The sequence below is a fragment of the Phalacrocorax aristotelis genome, chromosome Z (genome assembly GCF_949628215.1).
Source record: "Phalacrocorax aristotelis chromosome Z, bGulAri2.1, whole genome shotgun sequence".
Classification (NCBI taxonomy): Eukaryota; Metazoa; Chordata; class Aves; order Suliformes; family Phalacrocoracidae; genus Phalacrocorax; species Phalacrocorax aristotelis.
Genome location: NC_134311.1, coordinates 38,677,629 through 38,684,578, shown reverse-complemented (window position 1 = coordinate 38,684,578; position 6,950 = coordinate 38,677,629).

Here is a 6,950-nt window from a genome sequence, read left to right as displayed (position 1 = left end):
GGGAGGGGACGCGTCCGCCCCGTTTCCCCAGTGCGCCTGCGCCGGGGCGTGCCCGGCGCATGCGCACGCGCACTGGGGAAGGGGAGGGGTCTCTGGTGGGTAGCCCGCGCATGGGGCGTAGTCCTTACCTTTAAATAAAAATTGTACTTTCCCACAGTAGCCTGACTCACCAGGGAAGTCTAAAACGTTCTAAAACTCCTCCTAAAGCAATTTAAAACCTGCTTATGGATTTATAAAGCAGGAGTACCAAAGACTGAAGGCAATTCCCGGTTTTGCCACCCCTAGACCTTTTGTTTGTTGCAGATAAAAGTAATTTCAGGCATATTTAACCACTAATCCTTTCATTGGTCACACTTGTTCCTTTTCCACATTAGTCACAACCATATGAGGCGTTGAATTCTGTGGCAGCAGAGCACTTCGGCACATGCCAGAGCTTCGTCAACAGCAAAAAAATTTTGAGTTCTTAATCCTTCCTAGGCTGATGGGTTTTTAAACACTTACTTCTTTCCTCTTGTTCTCTTGGTTTTTTTTCTTTTCTTTCTCACTTCCTTCCCTCTGTGCTTTTATTTCCCCTTTCTGTAACCATCTGTGCTACTCTTTTTCATAAATTTCTGGTACTAAAGAGTGTAATTACTAATGTTTATCAGAGCAGCTTGATTTTTATGCCGCTCCATTTCCTGCACCCATGGTTATGGTATTTTCTGGAGAAGTTCAGCTTAATACCCAACTCTGAGTAGATATCTTCTGTTTGGTATTTTTTCTATACACAGTTATTAAAACCAATGCAAAGTCATCTAAATTGGCTTGAAGCAGACAAACGAACAAACTGAAAATGAATGTGCAGTGACCAGAGTGTATTTTGCATCAGAATTAAAATACTGGCTCAGGTCGAGTTGAACCAAATGAAGCAGGGTTTTGAAGCAGTTTGGCTAAACTCAATTTAAAGTTTTACCTGAAGTTAGTGACACAATTTTGAATTTAGACAAGGTCTCAAGTGGTCCAATGACAATAAACCTTACGTGCAAGATCTCCAAAGTTTTGCTATAACGTTCCGTTTATTTCTGAGTATGAAAACCAGAACAGAACACAAACACTTGTTATTTATTCCTGATGTATAAGGGAAAAGTATAGACTTCTATTTTCACATGACCTTAAAAAGATATTCTGTGTATTGTTTCCCAATCCTGATTTACCAGAACAAAGGTCAGGACTCTTGTTTTAGATACAGTTAAAGGGGTTAAATTAAAAAATTGGCATGTTGAAGCGTTAACTGGGTAGACAGCCATTATCTCCTGATGTGGATGTGGGGCTTACTGTGTGGATACTCTGCCTTTGGTAAGGGAAACCACAAGCACAATGCCTTGTTAGATCTGAACCAGAAGGCAACATCCTTTTCAGCTCATCAGTAATTCTAAGAAATCAAACGCTCTTGTCTTGTTTCCAGTGGGGTTTGCTTTACCCTTTGGAAGACATTAAAGATCTTCATAAAAGCAGCATTAGACAGGAATAGAGCCCCAAGCTTCTGAACTGTGACTGCTAGTTCTTAGCTAGAATCACACACACAGAAGTCTCAAAAAAAAAAAAAAAGTAATTGGTTTTATTACCCTGATCAGTTAACAGGTATTTTCCAATTGTACTCTACTCCCTAAGCCCTATCCCTTCTTATTTTTGTTGGTTTGATTTACAAAAGTCATATTTAAAGGTTTGTAGTTGAGTTTAACAGTATCCATCCCAGCAATTTTTTTCTCCAGCTCCACGCTGCACGCTTTGGTCTTTACAACAGCCTCTTGGTCTCCCTAATCTCTCTATTGGGGGGAGCTTTTCATTTCTTTGGCCAAAAACACCTCAGTTTCCCTCATTTAAGACTTGGGGGGGGGGCGTTGGGGGGGTTTCAGGTTTTTTTTCCAAAAAAAATCATTAGTGTTCCTACTTTCAGCATGGGAAACTTGTATCTGTGGTATTGCTGTAACCACTTACTCTAGAGGTAGTACAGAATCTATGCAGTCTAAACTCTTTCTAATGTTCAGTAAATAGGAGCCTTTTTCTCTTCCTTCTGTTTTTGTCTTTCTCACCTCACTTTTCTTTGGTTATGAGATTCTGATGATTTTTTATTTTTTAAATGAATTTTTTTTTAAAAAAGGTTTTATTCTGTTGCTACATATACAATTTACAGCTTACTTCAAAGCACCTAGGACAGATACAGAATACTGTTGAAGATTCATACACGAAGTCAGAAGGATGATGAAGCTGGCTATTGCCAAGTTCACTCACTGTCTAAAATGACTCACTGTGGGAAAGTAATAGCAAGACAATTGCTGAATTTTCAGAAGAAAGCACACTGGGAATATCCCACCCAAAACAGGTTGCAACAGCTATACAAAAAAGCTTTGTCTTTATGAACATTCAGTTATTAAAAATATAAAAGGAACTAAATATGAGAAAGTACAATTTTTTTTTCCCAAGAGTCATACAAAAATTTCGGACTAAGAGAGACATAGCAGAGAACAAATCAGGTGGTGGAAGAATTTCTGTGTCATTCATAGTGGACCAGCTAGTACACAAAGTGGCAAACAGGGAAAGGAGTTGTGTTGAACAGCGAGACCTGTATTCACCATTGTCCAAATTAGAAATGCGTGTTGTACTTCTTTAGCACTTAAAACCAGAATGTAGCTTTTTATGAGGACATTAACATGCACTTTTAGAATACAGCTTCTGTTTCATTTCAGTAGAATTCCTTATGTTGTTAATCAGCAAGCATCATACAAACTAATTTTCATTTATGACAAACTCAGTAGCACGAGAAAAAGCAAAGGTTAGTTCTCCAGTGTTCTCCAGTGGCAGTGGGGGAGCTCTTACTGGGGGAAGGGGAAGGGGCCTATTTCAAATAGGGACAAATGGGCAAATTAAAGCTTAGAGAAAGACAAATTTATAGGATAGCAGGTAGTCAATCTTTTGGATTTTGGCTTCTAGGCAGCTGAAGAAATAGAACTTTGAATTATTCTCTCTAAATATAATTTAGCTATATAATAGCACCATGAAACAGATTGATTAGATTTTGGGAAAAGATGTATAGGCTGGATTTCCTAATTCAAAGTTGCTTCCAAATACAAGAATGTTGGAAGAGAACTCACATCTTCAATTTATAGGCATCACTGAACTGAAATAGAAAAAAAGTCATGGTCTTGTTCTAGTAAGTACTTCCTGTAGGGCAGGAGGCAATGGAAAACATACCACCTTGCCAAATAAAGGGGTTTTAGTTTTTATCAGATTAGTAAGAACCCATATTACTTTGTTCCACCTAGTAGTTTTATCTGCCAGGATAAGATACTCTGGTTTCGTGAGGTCACAGGATTCACAGTTCTGAAAAATCAGTCCCATCCTGAGGACGCAGTATTGGGAAATTATTTTCAAAGAACTGGCCAGAACAAAACAAAATAAAACAAACAATCAAAAACCCAACCAAAAAAACCAAAGAAAAGGTAGGACAAACAGATCAGTGAAATTACGATAAGACCTCCAGCATTGTTATGAATTTTGAATAATTATGGGCTATCAGCTCCAATGCCTAGTTTCTTAGAAAAGTCTTATTCCACTGTTAGCAACTTCATGGTATTAGTTTTCAGAAGTCACTGCTAACTATAAAAGCATTACAGATTCATAGTACATTCATTGAGAAGTGCTTTTGTCCTGCTTTCCTCCCCTGCCTCCCAGTGAAGTGCTGTCTTCACGCATACTTTGCTTTGGAAATTGCTTAGTGCTACAGCGTGTTCAAAAAAAAAGACTCAGTTAAAAGTCTTCTGGTTTTAGATCTACAGGTATTTTGCTTGGTCTCCTCCTTAGTCTCTTCTCTGCTTCTTTCCTTCCAACTTCTGAGTTCTCTGCTGATTTCCCAGGTAACTGACAGATTTTCTAATCTGTTGCTAGTCAGCCAGCTCCTACTCGTACTGTTCTAATGTTTCACCTCAACAACCAGCCCAAAATAAGTAAGGTCTAAGGGTTTAGTACTACATTCAGTGCTGCACAAACAAATCTGCATTTTTATAGCTGTATTGCATTCACCAAGAGTTAACATGGGGCAAAATAAAATGTTTGAGCTTTGTCTCTTAGCACAAGAGGAATTCTTTACTACTAGGCAAGGTCTGAAGAATGACACAGGGCACTTTTCAAAGATGACAGGTAGGAAAGCTCTTTTTATGTGGCAGTTGAACATGTCAGCTTCTACACTTTGCAGCTGAAACCCATGTAGGTATGAAAAGGGTACAGATCATAGAATCATAAAATCACAAAATAAGGTCCCTTCCAACCCAAAGAACATTCAGTTCCAATCCTTATGCCATGTGCAGGGACATCTTTTGCTACACTAGGTTGCTCAAAGCCCCATCCAACCCAGCCTTGAATGCTTCCAGGGATGGGGCATCTACAACTTCTCTGAGCAACCTGTTCCCATGCCCACCACCCTCATAGTGAGGAATTCCTTCCTTATGTCCAATCTACTTCCATAGGCTGAGGGCTTGTGTTCCTTTTCCAATTGCTTTGTCAATGCCCCCTTCCCTAGAGGGGGAACCCAGTTGTTTGGTTTCCTTCCCCTCTGATTCCAGGCTGCTGGCCCTGTTACCCCAGCATCGGAGCAGCCAGGTGACAATGTGCTCACCGGAACAACGCCAAAATCTTTGCATATCTCGCAGCTCACTCAAGGATAGGGATCAGGGTAGTTTCTGTTTCTTGTACGAGTTTTTCCTCTTCCTCCTCCTCTCCTCGTGATGGCCCTGCTTCTTCATAATTTCTTTCTAAATGAGTTGACTTTGTCTTCCAGAATTTCTTCTGTCTATAGGGGCGACTGATACTGGCACGGGTTGGTCCTCTGCTTCAGCTGCAATGCTTGTGGGGGTTGGAGCAGCCACAGGGTCTGTCGTGGGGGTTTGAGAGGCCGTGGTGCTTGTCGGTTTTCTTGTCTTTGTCTTTTTAGATCCAGAGGCCGTCTCTTCCCCTTGGGGGTACTGAATAGTGTTAAACAGGGCTCAGTAGGCATGGGCCAGGCCCCAGCACATGGCAGTGATTTGTGTCTCTCTGGGATTGCCAGGGTGACAACATACTTTCCTCAAATATTCTACTAATTTTTCAGGATTCTGCACTTGTTCCCGGGTGAAGTCCCAGAACACTGGGGGTGCCCTCCGTCTTAGGCGTTTGCCCATACTGTCCGACATACCCTGCCACGCATAGCTATCGAGCCCTGGGGCAGGCCTCTGGATGATATTCTTAAATTGCTTATTAACCTTAGACAGAACTGAAACCATCTGCCAAAGCAATATCAACAGGTGTATCTTAACTACCCAAGGATGTTCAAGAGACTGAGAAGTTGTTATAATGAAGGAGGCGGCATTATAGAAGAAGGTAGCCAAGGTGCCATTCTGTATTTCCTCCATAAAAAAAACCTCTCAGAGGTGTTACTGGACTTGGGGTACCAGCTTTCATGCAAGACCAAAATAACCGGTAACACTCAAGGCCAGTGTTTTAATAACAAATCTGCCAGGGAAAACATCTCTAATCACTGCAGAGCACAGCAGACCCTAAAAACCAGCACCAATCTTTAACAGACACAGCAAGTACAAGAGCATGGTGCAGATAGGACAAACTAATCCTGAGAATAGTCTATGCTGTGACCAGCAACTGTTATTATCTCAAGCCCTTTGAGCCCCATGTTGGGCGCCAAAAAGGACTGTTGTAGTTCAGCCCCAGTTGGCAACTGAACACCACAGAGCTGCTCACTCACTCTCCCCCCTCCTGTGGGATGGGGAGAGAATTGGAAGAGCAAAAGCAAAAGAAAAAACCCAACAAAATATAATAAAAAGAAAAAGGGGAAAAAAGGGGGAAAAAACCAAAACTACAAATGATACGACTGCTGACCGACACTGCCAGTCCCCAAGCCACGATTGCAGCCTGCTGCACCCAGCCAGCTGCACCCAGCTGGCTCCCCCCTGTTAACATACTGGGCATGATGTTATTGTGATAAAATATCCTTTTGGCCAGTTTGGATCCGCTCTCCTAGCGGTACTCCCCTCCCCTCCCACCTTCTTGTGTACCCGGCAGAGCATGGGAAGCTAGAAAAGTCCTTGACTAGTACAAGCACTGCCCAGCAAGAACTAAAACATCGGTGTGTTATCAACATTGTTTTCATACTAAGTCCAAAGCACAGCACTACGCCATCTGCAGTGAGGAAAATTAACTCTATCCCAGCTAAAACCATGGCACCTCAGAAGCAGCACATTAGATCCTGATAATTAGAAGAAGACAAACCCACAAGTATTGATGATGGTTTTGGGATTCTGTTTTAGAAATGTATGGGTGATTCTCATCCTGCCTCAGCAAAAAAATAAGTCTGCGAACCTAATCTGTTATTGGTGGTATTTTTGACTAGTAACACTAAACAGCAGACTCATTTGCAAAATACCTTGCACGGTAACCTGGGTTTTATGTGACAGTCTTCTGTGAATGAAGTGCCAAACAGAGGGCTTGGTCTTGCTTATACCTTGTGATTTCAGAAGTCCCAAGGTTGTGCAGAATCACCTCCCTCAGTCTGCTGGCCACACTTTCTTTGAAGCAGCCTAGGATACAGTTGGCTTTCTGGGCTGCAGGCACACATTGCCAGCTCATGCCCTTTTCCATCCACCAGTATCCCAAAGTCCTTCTCTACAGGGCTGTTCTCAATCCCTTCATCCTCCAACCTGTACTAATAACGGGGTTTGCTCCAACCCAGCTGGAGGACCTTGCACATGGCCTTGTTGAACCTCATGATGCCCTGCAACTGCAAGACGCTTTTGCATGAGCTGTCCCATTTCCAGTTTTGACTTTGTGAAACTTTGACCATTTGCATACTAATGCATTTTAATCTTGATAGTCATTAGTCATCTTAATTAAGATCTTCTGTGAAAGCAAGAATTCAAACACAGAAA